Source organism: Mastigoproctus giganteus, chromosome 13 (genome assembly GCF_048544385.1).
Source record: "Mastigoproctus giganteus isolate SK-2022 chromosome 13, ASM4854438v1, whole genome shotgun sequence".
Taxonomy (NCBI): domain Eukaryota; kingdom Metazoa; phylum Arthropoda; class Arachnida; order Uropygi; family Thelyphonidae; genus Mastigoproctus; species Mastigoproctus giganteus.
The window spans coordinates 108,804,939-108,825,135 of record NC_143587.1 but is presented as its reverse complement, the minus strand read 5'-3'; the positions used below and the strand labels follow the sequence as shown (position 1 = coordinate 108,825,135).

General features: G+C 38.0%; 1 protein-coding gene across 1 annotated transcript in view; it reads right to left on the bottom strand.

Moving 5' to 3' along the window:
- Positions 1–20,197, bottom strand: part of LOC150076348 (phospholipase D1-like) — a 601,970-nt gene that overhangs the window by 343,152 nt on the left and 238,621 nt on the right. The window lies entirely within an intron of this gene.

Genomic DNA, 20,197 nt, shown 5'->3' with positions numbered 1-20,197 from the left:
GGCTTGAGAGAACTTCCATTTCCTGCAGGGTATGGCTAATGGTGGTTGTGCAGTGAGCAGATCACAAATAATCGGAAAATGGTCACTGCCCATGGGATCGTCCATAACAAACCATTCTATAATTGGAAGCAGAATCGGGAACATATTGATAGATCGATTGCAGAGGTTTGTCCAGTTGATAGTTGTATGTGAGTGGGTGCACCAGTATTAAGAACAGTAAGGTTTTCCTTATCCAGAAAGGTTTCAATTAAGCGGCCATGTATATCTAATTTTGTCGATCCCCATAAGGGGTTGTGGCCATTGAAATCACCCAAGAGACAGACAGGGGGTACTAATTGCATTAGAAGGTTTTAAAGCAATCTGGGTTATCAAATGTACGGTGACAACTTCAATTGTAGTTTGCAAAACAATTCGCGCCCCACGGGCAGCATTTGAATTATTACGATCGTGCCAATAGATGGCATAGTTCTTTATGTTGTTGGAAATTTGCAGAGTTAGATAGGTTTCCTGTAGACAGAAACAAACTAGAGAGTAGTGGTTAATTAAGACTTGAATATCATTAAGGTTGCTACGAAATCCTGTAGAATGTAAGGCATTACTGATGTTTAGTAGAAGAAGCTGCTTCTGACTGTTTTTTTAATGTGACTGTCTTGTGACATTCAGGCTTTGGTTTGTCTTTTTTTGGGAATAACGGTCGACCGGTGTCCATTTCTTCTTCCGCATATATTTCTAAGATCGGTTCTTCTTGTCTGGATGAGTCAATAGTATCCATAGACGTTTCTTAGATATTCTTTTTTAAATTTGAGTTACGATTATTCGATATAGAAGAAATCACTGGGGGAGGAGGAGATGTAGCTGGTACTGTAAGTGCAGTATTACTTGCCTGGTTCAACTGTTTCGGGACATTGGACTGTTGCTGAGAGAGAAAAGTCCAAGCCCAGTCAGAGTTTGAGGGTTGAAGGGACTGTAACATCAGTTTGGGTGGCTACTGATTGATATTTTTGCGCAATATTGGCGTACGTACATTTCTTCATACTGGGAGTAAGTAATTTCCGTGCTTCTTGAAAGCTTACTTTATTTTCTATCTTATATTTAACGATTTGCTTTTCAGTTTTCCATCTGTCACATGTCCTTGAGTAGGCAGGATGGTTTCCTTTACAGTTGGGACAAGTCATTTCTTTTGCCAAAGCAGTCACTTTGGGTGTGATCAGCAGACCCACAATTAGGAAAAACCTGGTTTCCTCTGCACACCGTTTGAGAGTGGCCATACTTCTGGCACTTAAAACATCTCAATGGGTTAGGAATATATGGTCTAATGCGGCAGAGTAAGTAGCCTGCTTTTATCGATGGTGGTAGATTTGGCGTGTTAAAAGTTAGAATAATATTCCTTGTAGGTGTGAGTATATTTTCTCTTTTCACCATAATTCTTTTCACAGCAATGACATTTTGATCTTGAAGCTCTTTTGTTATCTCCTTCTCCGTGACATTCAATAGATCCCAGCTGGATATAACACCCTTAGATGTATTTAGGGTAGCATGGGGAGAAACTTTTACTGGAATTCCAGCAAAGCTTGTAAGTTTTAGCAGTTTCTCTGAATGTTTACAATTCACTGTTTCCAATAGAAGGTCACCTGACTTGTTGTTGTTGACCTTCTCTGTACTCGTTCCAGCAGCTCTACATCCTTCTTGAAATGAGGCCTCCAGGCCTGTACACAGTACTCTAGTGTGGCCTGACCATTGCCTTATACAAGGGAATAATCACCTCCTTATCCCTGCTAGAAAAATTCCTGTATATCGTTGACAATACACCATGAGCTACTCTTGCAGCCTGTCTGCACTGCTCAGAGAACTTCATATCTGCCTGCACAACCACCCCCAGGTCCCTTTCATTCTCTACCACTGTCAGTGTAGTACCACAGAGTTGATACGTTGCTCTGGGGTTGCTGTTTCCCATATGTAGTACTTTACATTTGTCAATGTTAAACTTCATTTGCCACCTCGAAGCCCATCTGCTCAACCTTTCCAAATCCTGTTGCAGCAGCATAGTGTCAGTAGTGTCCTTGACAACCCTGCCAACCTTCGTATCGTCTGCAAACTTGGACATTAAGCCTGATATACCATCATCAATATCATTTATAAATACAGAAAACAATAAAGGACCCAATACTGAACCCTGAGGGATTCCACTAATAACATTAGTCCACGATGAGCAGTGTCCATTGATTACCACTCTCTGTCTTCTCCCCATCAACCACCCCTACAGTTCGAAACTTGCTGCCATTGTGTAGTATCGATATGGAATAGCATATGTATATATTGAACTTGATAGTGTAAGATATAAAACTAGATAGCATAATGTCCTACTGTAGTAGTAATCTGTTAGCTTAGTATATTATTGGAAATTAATCAATTAAATTTATAAATCCTTTTAATTTTTATTGTTAATTAAATTGTATTTAAATGGAAATAATGCCCCAGACTAGAGCAGCAAAGAAACGTGTGCAAAGTAGCAAAAGTGCTGTGGTTTGGGGGAGAACCAAAGGGAGTGATTCTGCAATGCACCAGTCTAAAAAAAAATGTGCAAAATGCGATGTATTTGCAAATCTCTCTCGAATAGGACATGATTTAGCCATGGAGGATGTCTTTGTGTGTGTGTGTGTGCTAGATGCAGAGAATGTGAAGAAATTAGGTGCTAACTCAGCGTTCTGATGGGTGTCTATGAGAGCTTGAAAAGTTGGATGGATGCCCTCAGAGGAATTAAAATGGGGCACCCATCAAGCTCTCAGCTGCTCAACTCAACGACAGAGCTCACTCTTATGCACCAGGCAACACAGCACCAACCTTCAGACAGAATGTGCTGGTACCACAGGAGCCAGTTATTGTTGGTGACTCAATTGTCAGGGAAACAGGAAATATTTTGTGCAAAAAGGATAGGTGGAATAGGACCAAGGTATATCTGCTAGAGGCAAAAGTAGATAACGTTGTAGAGCAGATATCATCTTTTTAAGGGCACAAAAGATATTGTACACGTTGGCACTAATGACATTAAATGTGGAGGATCTGCAGATTTACTTAGCAAGTACAGCTCCATGATGAATAAAAAGTCACGAGTTACGGTAAAATTTGAAAGTGTCTGCAATCCTGCCCACACACAGACTAATAGATTAACAGTAGCCGCAGGGAGAGGTGGAAATGATTCTTGCACTGCTTCTACTGGAATGAGCAGCAGCCCAGAAAGCAAGTTTCTGGGGATTTCAGGAACTGCTGGGTGTCGTGAAACAAGTAAATACATGGGCTGTATTAGAGTAACTAAGAGTAAGAACAGGTGCATGTATACTTGCAAGTACACCAATGCTAGGAGTATAGTAAATAAATTTGATGAATTTGATTTTAGCCAGCAGGTGGTTGATTAGCATTAGCATTAGTAGAGGCATATGATGCAAGAAAGTAAGCTTATGCAGCATCAGCCAAAAAAAAAAAAAAAATACTTCCACTTCACCCCTCCATTCATTCGAAATACCTGTCCAGCTGAGCCTTAAATTTATTTAGGCTATCAACTTCCACAACAAGGGATGGAAGTCTGTTCCACCAACCAACTACCTGCTGGCTAAATGCAAATTCCTGTACATCTATCCTACATCTGTCTTTCCTCAATCTGAATTTATGCCCTCTCAAGTGATTATTATGGAAGAATTCCATTGGCATTGAGGCAAGAGGAAGAATTCCATTAGAACTGAGCATGCTCAAACCAAGGCTTTATACACCTCAATCAGATCACCTCGCCGGAAATGATTCTTGCACTGCTTCTATTGGAATGAGCAGCAGCCCAGAAAGCAAGTTGCTGGGGATTTCAGGAACTGCTGGGTGTCATGAAACAAGTAAATACATGGACTGTATTAGAGTAACTAAGAGTAAGAACAGGTGCATGTATATTTGCATGTACACCAATGTTAGGAGTATAGTAAATAAATTTGATGAATTTGATTTTAGCCAGCAAGTGGTTGATTGCTGGAACAAACTTCCATCTGTTGTTGTGGAAGTTGATAACTTAAATAAATTCAAGACAGAACTAGGCAAACATTTGGAAAGAATGGATCAATGAAATGGGAAGGGTTTTTTTTTTTTGGGGCTGATGCCGTATAAGCTTGCTTTATTGCATCATGTGCCTCTCCTAATGCTAATCTCCAGTTACAAGCTCATTTTATCACACGCTATATATAGCATAGGCATTCTTAATCTAAACTTTAGTAGAACCACAAACAGTTTACAAACAAAAATACATAAAACACCCAACCACACTGGTTAGTTTCTTTAATTTAAATTCATATCTGAATAGGTTAAAGAAAGAGTAAAAAAACCTGTTTTATTTACAAATAACAAAAAAACTTTCCAACAAGTATTTGGATTACCCATGGGCCTAAAGCCCTTGGCAAAACTATATTTTGCTTCTCTTGAAAATCACATCCTTAAGTGATATACCTGGATAACATATACAGTAGACTTTCGAAATAATGGCATCTTCGGGGATTCAAGATGTTGTTATTTTGATTTTTCCATAATCTAGCAAGTTTTATTTTTAATGTATTTAATGCAGAAATAATGAGGCCAAATTAGAAATAGAAGATAAGGAATGTCATTTTATTAACTGTACATAAAAAATCAAACATGTTGATGATCCAATGTTATATTCTGCCATTAATACACTTCTGATTACGCCGACCAGGCTAGCCGGGTGAGTTAAGTGCCAGCCTGGCAACCCAAAGATTGCGGGTTCGAATCTCGCCTTGGGCATGGATCAGAGTAGTGCAAAAACCTTGGGAGGTGCATTTTGGCCACAGAAGCCGATGCGCCAACAACTAACATAAAAGAAAAAAAAACAAAAAAACTTCTGCTTACACCCTGTTCTATTTTCTTTATAATATCAAGTTTAGTATGCGCATGTAGCACAGTGGTATTGTCATTGTCCTCCCCACACGGTTGAAAAGGCCTGGTTTGAATCCAGTCGACAACACAAGGAACTTTTGTGGGCATTTTTCACTCTGTGACAGTTAGTGGGTCTCAGGCGTAGATTGCAAAGTTTTTTGTTCAGCAAAACAGGCAAACTGAGCAGAGAACACACAATTTACAGACACAATACACATGGGTATATGAATTAACATGCCGACCGGGCTAGTGGGGTGGGTGGGTAAAGTACCTGCCTAGCAACCCAAAGGTCGCAGGTTTGAATCCCGCCTCGAGCTTGGATCAATGTACTGCAAAAACCTTGGGAGGTGCATTATGGCCACAGAAGCCGATGCGCCAACAACTACCAAAAAAAAAAAAAAAAAAAAAAAGAATTAACATTGCGGGCAAACCTAATGTAATAGTTTTGATTATATCAAGTTTGTCACTAACCTTTAATGTTTTTTTTTTCTTTTCTTCTCTGTATGGAGTTTATTAACTTTAGGAGTCATAGTGAGTTGTTTTTAATTTAAAATAAATGTAAAACAGCAGTATAATCCATAATATCAGTACAGAATTCACTTTGAAAATGGTGAACGTAAACAAATACAGTAATCACATGACTTGCCGTTTTCTTTTTTTGGTACTGTAAGACATCTGTGCTGTATGTATACATCCGATCTCAATGTGCTGTTATTTCGAATGTGCCATTACTTGGGGTGCAGTTATTTTGACAGTCTACTGTACTCTGCATTTAATTAACAGATGATATATTAATAATGAGCAGATACCAAGATCATACTGTATGTCTTCGATTGTAAGGCGGCATTGATTGTAAGATGCACCTTAATTTCAGAAAAAAAAAGCTTTGATTCTAAGAAAAAAAATAAATAAATAAAATAAAACACTAAAATAAATCTAACAAATATTTTTATTATAATAGAATTCAATTTACTAACAACAATAGTACCTGTATTTATCAGTAGGTATGTTATTCATCACTTCCTTCTGAATCTTCTGAGCCGTCAATATCTGCATCTGAATCAATATCAGAGTCTACTTCACATTCAGGGTCAGATTCTTCTGAGCCGTCGTTATCTTCATTATTCCATAATATATCATCTTCTGAGACATCGAGAGCATTGGTGAGGCAACATTTTTTAAATGAGTGCTTTACTATTCTTTCTGGAACGGCTTCCAAGCTGTTGATACATCAAAATTCTGCAATTCTGATGCCAGCGCATTCTTAATTTTTCCAGAAGGTGTCAGTGGAAGGTTGTCGATCAACAGCCAGGATTCATATTCCTTTCTCAAGTAATCCTTGCACGATTTTATTTTTGACATGTTCGGACAAATGTCCACAAATGCATCAAGTACTATAGTGCTAGGTAGGTTATGAAGACTTTCAGGACATTTTTTTTTTTTGGTAGTTATTGGCGCATCGGCTTCTGTGGCCATAGTGCACCTCCCAAGGTTTTTTGCAGTACTTTGATCCAAGCCCGAGGCGGGATTTGAACCCGCGACCTTTCGGTTGCAAGGCGGGCGCTTTACCCACTCGGCTAGCCCGGTTGGCTTCAGGATGTCTATTCCACACAACATTTAGCCAGTCTTCCATAAGCTCTGCCGACATCCATCCATTTTTTTGTTCACGCACAATAACATCTTTGGGGAAATTTTCATTCTTCGGTATGGTTTTTCGATTTAAAATTAAATATGGTGGCAACTTTCGACCATCAGCGGTAATATGCTGCTTTTCATAGCCCGTGCTTATAATCTTGATTTCTTTAGCACCTTTAGCGCTGACTGTGTAATATCGAGGCATATCGAAGAAGACTGGAGTTTCATCAGCATTTCCAATTTGACTAAACTCATAGTTTCTTTTTTTCCTTAATTTCATCACCTGTCACTGAAAGTTAATCAGCTTCTGTTGAAAGTCCGCAGGAATTTTTTGACACATAGAGGTTCAGTGCCTTAACGATAATCCACTACGAATCATGAGTCTGTCGCACCAGTCGCGACTGCCTTTAAAAATTAATTTCTCTATTCCGAGGGACTTGGCAATTTCTCCGGCTTTCAATTGCATGACTTGTCGAGTGATGGGTAATCCTTTTGCACGTATCTCCGTTACAAAACGTATCACAGCTTCATCGACTTGTGGAAATCTTCCTTTCTTAGGCACTGTAAAGCACTTGGTTGTTGCTTTGCACGAAAATATGGAATTGCGATCATTTCTCCAACGACGAACATTTACTTCACTATTGTCAAAATGTCGACTTGCAGCTCTATTTCCATGTTCTTTTGCATACACCATCAATGCAACTTTGTAGTGCAATCTTTTTGACATTTTAATGTGCAATAATGGATCGAAATTAACAAAATACAGTAACTCCACTTCTTACATACATTCAAAGATACAAACAAAACTTCCAAGTTTCTGCTGAGTGAGCTCCACCATAATGAAATAACAGTAGCTTCACATTTCGAAAGCACGTGAAATCACCCACGTCACTATTCTCCAATGGAATTGGAGAATGAGATAATGGTAAAACTTGGAGGTGGGGTTTCCATGTAAAAACAAAACGTGTGGTGCTGTGCAAAGCGCGGGAAAATTCGAAAAAAAAAACTGCGATTGTAAGATGGCATAGATTCTAAGACGCACCCCGTTTTTAGAGATATTTATAGGGGAAAAAAAGTGCGTCTTAGAATCGAAGAAATACAGTATATCACTTATAAATTTTCACTTATAACCACCTATTATTCAATATTACTTATGCTGTAAGCAGGTGTTTTAATTTTATTACTATTTTACTTCATAATTTATTTTATTTCATATTCTACAACATACACTACACTGGAACTACCTTGTCCATATTTTTGTGTAAGTTCTACTGCTTTACCCTTCCTACTTGCTTTCACTTTATTTTTATTTTTAAATTTCCTTTTCTTCCAGAAGTAGGGACAAGTATAGAAACACACTTTTTGATACATGATAAGTTGTAGTCTCATGAAGAAATACCTGATTATGTATCAATATTTATTTTTAGCTAACATCAGATTTTACTTTTATAATTTTTTCTCCCCCTATCTTGAACTTATAACCAAAGTATCCTACCCTGATCTGATGCTTGCTATTACTCCATCATCATCATCATCAGCCATTTTCAATCCACAGCAGGATGAAGGCTTCTCCAGCAACTTTCCAGTTCCTTCTGTTTTGAGCACTGGCCATCCATTTACCACCCACAAACTCATGAACTTCATTCTATCCATCTCTGCCTTTGTCTTCCAGGTTTTCTTCTAGCTCCTCTTGGGTACCATTCTGTTATTTTCTTAGTCCATCTGTCATCATGTCTTTGAGCTATGTGTCCTGCCCAAGACAATTTTAGTTCTTTAGTTTAGATAAGAATGTCCTTTACTTGAGTTTGCTGCCTAATCCATGTGTTTCTCTTCTTATCTAACAGTCTGATTCCCAATATAATTCGTTCCATTCTTTGCTGTGTAGTTCTCAGCTTCCTCTTCCATTCTTTTGGTGAGTGCCCAAGTTTCACTTCCATAAGTCATGGTGGGGAGTATGGTTCATTATTTTATGTCTCAGACAAACTGGGATATTGCTCTTCAGTATGTGACTATATTTCCTGAATGCTATCCATCCAAAATTTATTCTTCTCTTGACTTCCAGCCATTTATCATTATTACAGCTAATAACTTGTCCCAGATAAGTATATGACTCCACCTTTTCAATTACTGCTCCTTCAATCATTATGTCCCTTTCTGTGGCATACTTGTTCATCATTACTTTTGTTTTAGCCATATTCATCTTTAGTCAAAAATCCTTACTAACTGTGCATAACTGATTAAGATTTTCCTCTTAATTCTTTGGGATCGTGGCTTATGACCACAATGTCATTTGCGAATCGTAAATGGTTTAGGTACTCTCCGTTCACATTGACTGCGACCAGTCTAATCTTCTGAAAGCTTCCTCAAGGGCAGCAGTAAACAGCTTCGGAGATATTGTGTCTCCTTGTCGAACTCCTTTCTCGATTTTAAATTTCCTACTGTCTTTGTCTATTCTAATAAAGAAGGTAGCGTTCTCATATATTTTCTTCAAAATCATAATATATGGGGTATCTATACCTTGTCTTTCCAGTGCCCAAAACATTGCCTTATGCCATATGGAGTCAAATGCCTTTTCATAATCCACAAATGCCAGGCATAATGATGGTTTATATTAATTTGCTTTCTCCATTAGCTGTGATATTACGTGAAGGTGATCCATAATTGAGAATCCTGTCCTAAAGCCAGCTTGCTCTTTCGGTTGATTCTCATCAGGTATTCTTTCTAATCTGTTAGTAATGACCCTTGTGAACAACTTGTAGATGTGGGATAACAAGCTAATTGGTCTATAAAAAGGTGGCATGGAAAGGTTACAGAGCAATAAAAAGTACTGAAGCCTATAACAGCTACAAGGTGATATGTAATAGAGCCACAGAAAAGATTCGACAGGCAAAGGCAGTTTATGAGAAATCGCTAGCAAACAGAGCAAAGAGGGGGGATAAAGAATTCTTCACATATATAAATGCCAAGAAGAGCAGGACAAACCACATCGGACCTTTACATAAGAGAAAGGGGATAGTAATAAATACACCAGCTGCCTTTGCAGATGAACTCAACAGTTATTTTGCATCGATATTTACAAATGAAAAGCCTTTTGTGGCAATGGGAAATTGTGGGAGCGAAGTTAAAAAATATGTAATTAATGATATTGAAATTTCCCAAGATTATTTAATGAAAAAACTTTCGAGCCTACAGACCAGTAAGGCTCCTGGAGTTGATGGAATATACCCTATAATCTTAAGAGAGGCGGCAAGCAAGTGCACTGAACCATTGGGGCTAATTATGTGAGCATCACTAGACTCTGGGGAGATTCCCTTGGATTGGAAAAGTGCAAATGTATCTCCCATACATAAGGGTGGCTCTAAAAGTGAAGTTGGAAATTATCGACCTGTCAGTCTGAATTCAGTAGTAGGGAAAATCATGGAGGCAATGATCAAGGGTGGAATTCAGGATCATTTGGATCGAATTGAAATTCTCAAGGATACTCAGCATGGTTTTGTAAAGCGAAAATCATGTTTAACAAATCTGGTTCGCTATTTCGAAAGGGTCACTCACGAGCTGGATTTAGGGAATAATTTTGACATTGTTTATTTAGATTTCAGCAAAGCTTTTGACTCAGTCCCACATGAGCGGTTGCTTTATAACCTGGAACAGGTTGGAATCACTGGGAAAATCCTTAGATGGATAGAAGGATGGCTTCAGGGCAGGAGGCAGAGGGTTGTGATAAATGGCTATTCCTCAGATTGGGTTGATGTAAGAAGTGGGGTTCCCCAAGGATCAGTATTAGGACCACTGTTCTTTTTAATTTTCATAAACGACATTGATGAAGGGATAGAGGGCGTGATGTCTAAATTTGCAGATGATGTTAAAATTGGTAGAGTAGTTAATGATCACTGTCAAGCTGAGCTTCTTCAGAGAGAGACCTAGATAGACTTCAGGAATGGTCAAAAAAATGGCAGCTATGCTTTAATCCAACAAAGTGTAAGGTATTACACCTGGGAAACAGTAATCCCAAAAAAACTTATTCACTTGGTGGAGTTCAACTAAACCCAGTACTGGAGGAAAGGGACTTGGGTGTTACGATACGGTCAGACATGAAATTCTCTGAGCATTGTAAACAGGTTGCAAGGAAGGCCCATGGTGTCCTATCGATGATCTACCGAACTTTTGCAAGTAGAGATAGGGACGTGATAATCCCATTATATAAGGCTTATGTTAGACCACACTTGGAATACTGTGTTCAAGTATGGAGACCACACCTAAAGAAAGACATCGAGCTTCTTGAAAGGGTGCAAAGAAGGGTAACTCGCCTGGTGAGATTGGCAAAAGGGCGTCCTTATGAAGAAAGACTTCGAATATGTGGATTGCAGAGTTTGGAATCTAGACACCTTAGAGGAGATTTGATTGAGGATTGATCGAGTTTGGAAACTAGACAACTTAGAGGAGATTTGATTGAGGTGTTTAAGGCTCTGAGAGGCATCAGTAAAATGAATGAGGACAAAATTTTCAAGATTATAAATGATGCTAGAACTAGGGGACATAAATTCAAGTTACGGGGGGGAAATGTTTAGATTGGACTGCAGGAAGTTTTATTTTAACCAGCGAGTTATAAATTACTGGAATAAGTTGCCTTCATGGGTGGTAGAGGCCGACAGTTTGAGGAAATTCAAAGGTCATCTGGATAGTACTTTCGGGTAAGGGAAGCGCGTAGGATGATAGGTTTAATTTTTTTTATTTATTTATTTATTAATTATTATTATTTAGTTATTTATTTTATTTATTTATTTATTTATTAATTATTATTATTTAGTTATTTATTTTATTTATTTATTTATTTATTTTTTGTTTTTATTATTGGGTTTTTTTTTTGGTTTTTTTTGGCTGGTGCAGCATAAGCCATAGGCTTTCTTGCACCATGCGGCCGTTACTAATACTAATACTAATAATTTCCAATTTTTGATTTATCTCCTTTCTTATGCAGCAAAACTATGATTGCATTATTCCACTGCTTAGGCGTCACACCTTTTCTAATGCACTTTGTGAAGAGCCTTGCTAGTTTTTGTGTTATGTCTGTTCCTCCCAATTTTAACAACTCTACAGTAACTTCATCTTCCTCCGGGACTTTCTGATTCTTCATTTTCTTCAATGGATGTTCTAAGTCATCAGGAAGAATATCGGGTATGTCGTATGTGTTGCTAATTTGCAATCCATCTTCTCCACTGCTGGCATCATTCCCTCGCTCCTTGTATAATTCTCTATAACAGTGTTCTGTTATTTGAATTATGCCTTCTCTGCTGTTTATAAGTACACCATCGCTATTCTTCAGTTTCAGTATCATTTGTCTTTCTGTATTACGGCTGCTGATTTAAATCCTTTGTTTTCCCTTAATGCTTGTTCTACTTTTCTTGTGTGAAATCTTCTTATGTCTTCTCTGAGTCTCTTTCTAATGGCTTTGCATAACTCAGCATACTCAATTTTCTCCTTGTCAGTGTTTATCTTGCTCTTCATTTTTCGCCTTTGGTTCATCATAACAAGTGTTTCTTGACTAATTTTTTCTTCTTTGGATTTATTTTTCCCTATAGGTTTCTTGGGCTTTATCACTTTCAGAAAGTTGTAATATTTCTTGTCGATATCTTGGTCCTGAGCAGTCTGCAGAAGCTCAAACCTGTCCTTAAGTTCTAGTACATACTACTTTTTCTCCTCTTCTGTTATCTCAAAGACCTTTGTATTATTTACTCGAGTCAGTTTTTTCATTTCCTTTCCTACATCTATATCAAGTGTACATCTTACCATTCTGTGATCACTTCCAACATTTATCTTATTCAGGACGGTAACATCATTCACAATATATCTTCTGTTAGTGATAATGAAGTCGATTTCATTAGTTGTTAATCTATTTGGACTCTTCCATGTCCACTTTCTGTTCACCTTTTTCTTGAAAAAAGTGTTCATTACTGACAACCCTTGAGATTCTGCAAATTCCACAAGTCTTTCGCCTCTTTCATTTCTTTCACCAATTCCAAAATTTCCTATAGTTACCCTTTCTGTGCTGTTTTGTCTTTTCCAACCTTATCATTGAAGTCCCCCATAATAATAGTGTGGTGGGTTTTCTGCTCATCTAGAAGACTCTCAATTTCGGTGTACATATCTTCAACCTCTTCATCATCATGGCTCGATGTTGGTGCATAAATCATTATAACGTTTAGCTTGTACCTCTTAGAAATCTTGAGTATTAGTCTTGACACTCTTGGTGATGTACCTTTGAATTCCAAAATGTTGTTTTTTAAATCTTTATGGACCAGAAACCCAACTCCACCTTCACTCCTTTCACTGTTTCCATTGGTGTACAGCAGATTTCCAATTGATAAACTTATAAGTGATTCATTTCTTCTTCTTGTTTCAGCCAAACCGATGATCTTCCAATTCACATTTTCTAATTCCTTTTCCAGCTCTAATATCCTGTCTTCACCGATGAGTGATCTTACGTTGTAACAGACCAAGTTCAGTTTCCGTGTATGGCAGCCTGGTCGTACCCAGAGATTCTTAGCACCCTCTGCTTCCACTCTGATCCTCTCGCTGCTGTAAGAGGGGGAGTGAAGGCCGCTGGGGACTGAGGGCCATTTGTTTTGTCGTGCTGTCATATGCTGGAGGGTTTCGTCTTTTCCTCTTCACGCTGACCAGGCGTCTTGAAGAGAACCACTCTACATGTTCATTGCCACCTAAGTGGGCTTACCATTGAGAATGTGTGCATGAGTGGATTTTAGGAGGCAGGCCAACCGGACTTCTCCTAAATCTTCTGTAATAGAAAGGTATTGGATTCATCAGTGTTTTAGACTGAGAGTCTTTTTTTTTTTTTTGTCTGATAACACATAGGATACCTGTTCCCCTTTAAGCCGCCCATATATTACTTCATATATCAATCTAATTATTTTTGCTTTACAGTTCCCTTCTCTCTAATTGGCTGTCCAATTCAACCTATAATTTTTTTTAATTCATTAAATCATATAGGATATTCACATTCTTCCTTTCACAGAACTTTCAAGAAATGACCAACTAACTGAACTAACATAAATTTAAATAAAATTATTAAAATAAATAAATAATATTTACATAAAATACTAAAATGGATATAAAATGTAGACAAAACTAATAAAATATACAGTAGCTTTTTCAAGATGAAGTGCCTCTTCATCAGCTTAGTCGGTGAATGTTGTACTGCAGTATATATATGTTGGTTAAAACAGCAAAAGTCAATTGAGCATGATCACGCATCACAAGCCTGGTGTCAGTAGAGCAGAATTACGTATATGTGATGAGTGCTAGTGCTCATTGCACTGCAAAACAGTAGATTCCATAATGTGGTACAAGTGCCCTCCCCTATTGCGGTTCATGATATTATTACTGCTATGTGCAGTGCCTCAAGCCATGAGCACTGGCGGTAATCACGTGAATAGTCAACGATTTCAATGTCCCGTCGGGGATCAAGATTATGCTGCTCCACCCAATAATGCTCAGGGACTGTGGAACATTCAAAATTAGCGATTCAAAGAGCCACCTCATGTTCAGAAACCCGATCTTTAAATCTCCTGGCGGACTTACCTACAAGGACCTCCCCCACAATCCAGCCATGTAATATGGTATACAAAATGACTCCTTAGGAGTGGAGGAATGGATGTTTTCACCTTAGAAATAATAGAATATTATTTCCTCCCCGGAAGTTGCACACATCGTATATGGTGGAGATGCAAAATCCTAACAAGACGTTCTGACATGCCCAGATAATAGGGGATGTAGGTGGTAGAAATAAATTCATTCACGCGAGGAGGGTTAGACTGCAAAACAAATTCGTGAGCCTGGGGCTTACATCTATCTAGAACCTTAGGTGGATAACTGTAATTTGAAAACTCTGCTCTAATTTTGGAAATCTCCAATTGCCTGTCACCAATCAAACTAGAGTGTGTCCAAGTGAAGGATAATAAAGTGTGAGCAGTGCTGCATAAATGACCAGGTGCATGTGCAGATCTGTAGTTGGTAAATTGGCCTGCTCACATAGGCGTCCTAAAAATGGAAGTTACAAAACATGAACCCACGCGGGGGACTAAATCATCCAAAAAAAGGAAGAGTATTTATCAACCTCTAGTTCAATCGTAAATTAAATGAAAGGTGATAGGGAGCTGAGATGTTGCAGCAGTTGAGTTTCTGATCCCCGAGGGACAATGATGAAGATATCATCAACATAACAACACCAGAGGGTGTTATGAACAGATAAGTTCAAGAAAATCTGACTCTCAAGTTCTTCCATGTCGATATTGGCCATGATAGGACTAACAGGGGCACCCATAGCAGTGCCCAGTATTTGGCAAAACAGAGTCATTAAACATGATCACGCCACCCGTTAAACATAGACTGAGAGCAGTACAAACATCGTCAGTAGAGAGCAAGGTTCTGTCTCCTAATGTGGCATCCCCATTCAAAAGATGTCTCGCACAGGCAATAGCCTGTTGTACAGGAACAGAAGTGAACAGGGAAATCACATCAAAGGAGACCATAACCTCGTCCTCAGAAATAGTAAAATCTTTAATAATACGAAAAAAATGCATACTACTAGAAACATTGTAAACAGTTTTTCCAACAAGGGGTGCTAATAACTTGACAGTATTTTAGTATTTTATGTAGATATTAATTATTTTAAATTTATGTTAATTCAGTTTGTCGGTCATTGCTAGAAAGTTCATATGCAGGTGTATTGCAACAAGAGACAGTGGGCCGTAAAGGAATATCAGGTTTATGGATCTTTGGGAGCCCATAAAATGAGTTGACAACTTGTCGCATGAAGCTTCCAGTGAACGGTTCTTGGTAATCTTGTTAGCTAAAAACCAGGAATGCACAAGTTTATTAACTTTAGATTTTAACTTTGCCAACACTTTAACAGAGGAGTCTTGCACAGTTTCATAAACCTCACGATCCTGCAATAGAGTGAGGGCTTTACGAAGATACTTGGACTTGTAGGACAACAGTGCGCCATCACATGGGAAGCAGTAACCCCAGAGTAATGTATCAACTCTTTGGTACTAAACTTACAGTGGTAGAGAATGAAAAGGACCTGGGGGTAATTGTGCAGGCAGATATGAAGTTTTCTGAGCAGTGCAGACGGTCAGTAAGAGTAGCTTATGGTGTCTTGTCAATGATATACTGGAATTTGTCTAGTAGGAATAAGGAGGTGATTATCCCCTTGAATAAGGCAATGGCCAGGCCACATCTTGAGTACCGTATACAGGTCTGGAGGCCTCATTTTAAGAAGGATGTAGAGCTGTTGGAAAGAGTACAGAGAAGAGCAACAAGATTAGTGAATGGGTTGCTCTTACAAAGAAAGGCTTACGTTTTGCAAATTGCAGTGTCTGGAGACTAGGCACCTGCGATCTGTATAAAGCCTTGAATGGTTTGAGCATGCTCAATGCTGATGGGCTTCCTCTTCCTCTTGCTCAGAATAATCACCTGAGAGGGCATAAATTCAAATTGAGGAAAGACAGTTGTAGGATAAATGTGTGGATGTTTGCCTTTAGACTGCAGGTAGTTGATTGGTGGAACAGACTTCCATCTTTTGTTGTGGAAGTTGATAGCCTAAATAAATTTAAGGCTGAGCTGGACAGGTATTTGGACGAATGGAGAGGTGAAATGGGAGTGTTTTTTTTTTTTTTTTCTGATGATGCATAAGCTTGCTTTCTTGCATCATATGCCTCTACTAATGCTAATCTCTTATCTGCAGGCAAGACTACAATAGTGCCATCTTTGCACAAAGAAGTAAGAGCCTCCCATTGCACATGTCCCTTTTCATTTATGCAGCACTGCTCGCACTTTATTCGCCGAAGCTTGGACACAGTCTAGTTCGATTGTTGACAGGCAATTAGAGATTTCCCAAATTAGAGCAGAGCTTTCAAATTGTGGTTATCCACCTCAGGTTCTGGATAGATGTGAGCTCCAGGGTCACGAATTTGTTTTGCAATCTAACCCTCTTTGCATGAATGAATTTATTTCTACTGCCTACATCTCCTATTTTCCGGGCGTGTCGGAACATCTTGCTAGGATTTTGCATCTCCACCATATACTATGTGTGCAACTTCCGGGGAGGAAATTATATTCTATTATTTCTAAGGTGAAAACATTCCTCCTCTCCTAAGGAGTGGTTCCATATACCATATTACATGTCCGGATTGTGGGGGGAGTTGTATAAGTGAGTCTGCCAGGAGATTGAAAGATCGGGTTTCTGAACATGAGGTGGATCTTTGAACCACTAATTTTAAATGCTCTGCGGTCACTAAGTATTATTGGGTTGAGCAGCATAATTTTGATCTTAATGGGACATTGAAATCGTAGACTATTCACGTGATTACCGCCAGTGCTCATGGCATGGCACATAGTCAGCAGTAATCGTACCATGAACTGCAATAGGGAATTCACTTGCATCCCATTACGGAATCTGCTGTTTTTCAGTGCAATGAGCACTGGCACTCATCACATATACGTAATTCTGCTATACGGACACAAGGCTCATGATGCTTGATCTTGCTCGGTTGACTTTTGCTGTTTTAACCAACATATATATACTGAAGTACACCATTCACTAACTAAGCTGATGAAGGGGCACTTTGTCTCAAAAGCTACTGTATGTTTTATTAGTTTCATCTACATTTTATTGTATTTTAATGCTTTTATCTTATAGTATTTTAACACTTTTATTTTATATCCATTTTAATATTTTATGTAGATATTAATTATTTTAAATTTATGTTAATTCAGTTTGTCGGTCATTGCTAGAAAGTTTTGTGATATGCAACCCGAAGCTCAAAGCCTGTTTTCCAATGTTCTTTCTCTCATTTCACATGCCTTCAATATCTCCAATTTCTGCTATCCTTCTCCTATTAGTTTTGACATTTTGTGTAATTTACGCCTCTATCTTTGCACTTTTGAATAGATTTATTACTTTAACCTCATATATATAGGGTGTCCCAAAAACAATTCATACTCACTTTGGTTGTTAATAACTGCCATGTTTATTTTTTTAAATCTTATTTAATAATTTTATAATTAAGAGTAAATGTTACAATAAACATTAGATATAAAAGCATTACGTTTTATTTTTAAATGATGCATTATCTCAAGTGTTCAAAATGTCCTCCATTCTCATCAAGGCATTGCTGACATCAGTGAGAAACAGATCTACAAACATCAATTAACGCATCTCTTGCAATTGTGTGACAATCCCCTTTAATTTCTTGCTTTAATTGTATAAATGCTGTGGGTTTTCTGGCATAAACTTTGTCTTTGAGGTACCCCCATAAGTAATAATTGAGTAACATCACGATTAAAATGTGAAGGTATCTCATCTTGTTGGAAAAAAAAATTTTCTTCATCCTCAAATAGTTGAAGAATTTGTGATCACAATTGATCTCTGAAGCATGTTTAGGTACAAGAGACCAGTAACTATTTGATCAAAGAAGAATGGTCCAATCAAACCCTTGGATGATAATCCACACCACACTATAAGACCTGATAAATCTACATTAGCATTAGCATTAGCATTAGTAGAGGCATTTGATGCAAGAAAGCAAGCTTATGCAGCATCAGCCAAAAAAAAAAAAAAAAAAAACCCCACTTCCACTTCACCCCTCTGTTCGTTCAAAATACCTGTCCAGCTGAGCCTTAAACTTATTTAGGCTATCAATCTCCACCACAAGGGATGGCAGTCTGTTCCACCAACCAACCACCCGCTGGCTAAAGGCAAATTTCCACACGTCTATCCTACATCTGTCTTTCCTCAATTTGAATTTATGCCCTCTCAGGTGATTTTTCTGAGCTAGAGGAAGAATCCCATCAGCATTGAGCATGCTTAAACCATTCAAGGCTTTATACACCTCTATCAGATCACCTCGCTGGTGCCTAGTCTCCAGACACTGTAATTTGCAAAACTTAAGCCTTTCCTCGTAAGAGCACCCCTTTGTTCCATTCACTAATCTTGTTGCCCTTCTCTGTACTCGTTCCAGCAGCTCTACATCCTTCTTGAAATGCTTTCCACAGTAACAGGTGGATTCTCTGTTGATCAATATGCACAATTGTGATGGTCAACAGTACCATTCAACTCGAATGTTGCTTCATCACTCCAAACAATCTTATTGACAAGCAGTGGGTCCACTGTTAATTTTGGCAGAAACCACTCACAAAATTCAACCCAATAACGATCAGGATCATCTTTTTTCAGGGCATGCACTAATCTTGAGATGTATCTTTTGAATTATGCATGTTTTAAAATGCAATGAACACTTGATATTGCAATTCCTGTTTCACAAGCAGTTTGTCGGACAGATTTTTTTGGTGATCGTAGGGACCATTGTAGCATCTCTTCTGATTTCCTGGGGCTCGTAGATGTTTGAGGCCTTCCAGATCATTGCTTGTGTACATTTTGCACAGTACCATCAGTTTCAAATTTAGCGCAGATATATGAAATTGTAATTCGCATTGGAGGTTCTTTTTGAAATTCATTTCTCCACTATCCCTGGACTTCATTTACATTTTCATAATTCCAGTACCACTTCAGTACAAATTTTCATCGTTCAAATGTAAGTCTGTCATTATCCATTTCTAAGGCCAATTTTCATCTGAAAAACAAAAGAACTGAAGAGAATAGAGGACATTTTGAACACCTGAGATAATGCATTATTTAAATATAAAACAATGCTTTTACATCTAATCTTATTTTAATAGCATTTACTCTTAATTAAAAAATTATTAAATTAAATTTAAGAAAGTAAGCATAGTAGTTATTAACAACTAAAGTGCGTATACATTTTTATGGATGTTGGAGCACAGACATGGACAATGAAAATGGAAGGTATTGCAAGATCGGAAAATTCTGAGGAGAAGATTGAACATTACATGATCAAAGGACATATTTATTACTGTTGTATAAAGACAGTGATTAGCTCTTTTTATATTTTTCCCCAACACACACACGCACACACGCACACACACACACACACACACACACACACACACTGCAGATATAACTGGATCAGCAGAGTAGAAGGTTCACAAGGGCTAGGAGTAACTCAAAGAAGGAAGTTGGTGCAAAATAACCAAAGTACAATTTCTGCTTCCCCCCCCCCCCTTCCTTCTGAAGCACGAGGCCAGGGCAGAGTTGTTCCATTTTGTGCCATCATAGCTATGCCCCTGAACTGAATCTATAACTCAAATTGGTAATTCGATTGCAGTTTGGCTTGTAACAGATAAAGTCCTCATTGGTAAATCAATTACTTTATTACTTAATTACTTGCATTTAGGAAGATTTCAATTTATTCTTTTACTATATACATACAGTTTTATTAATTTTTTGTAATGATACCTTCACAAATGGACGGTAAATATTTGAATTGTTAAAATTGTTAGTACAAAAAACACAGCTGTTTTGGATAGCTCGGAAATCATAATGGCAGCAAACTATAAAATTTTTATAATGTACTTTTATTAAGGAGAAAAATAATTTTTAAACTTTCACCTGCTACACCTCAACAACAGTGTGTTCATATAATAAATTCTGAACATGTGAATATCTTCAAGACATAGCTACTTAGTGATGTTTTGAGGTATT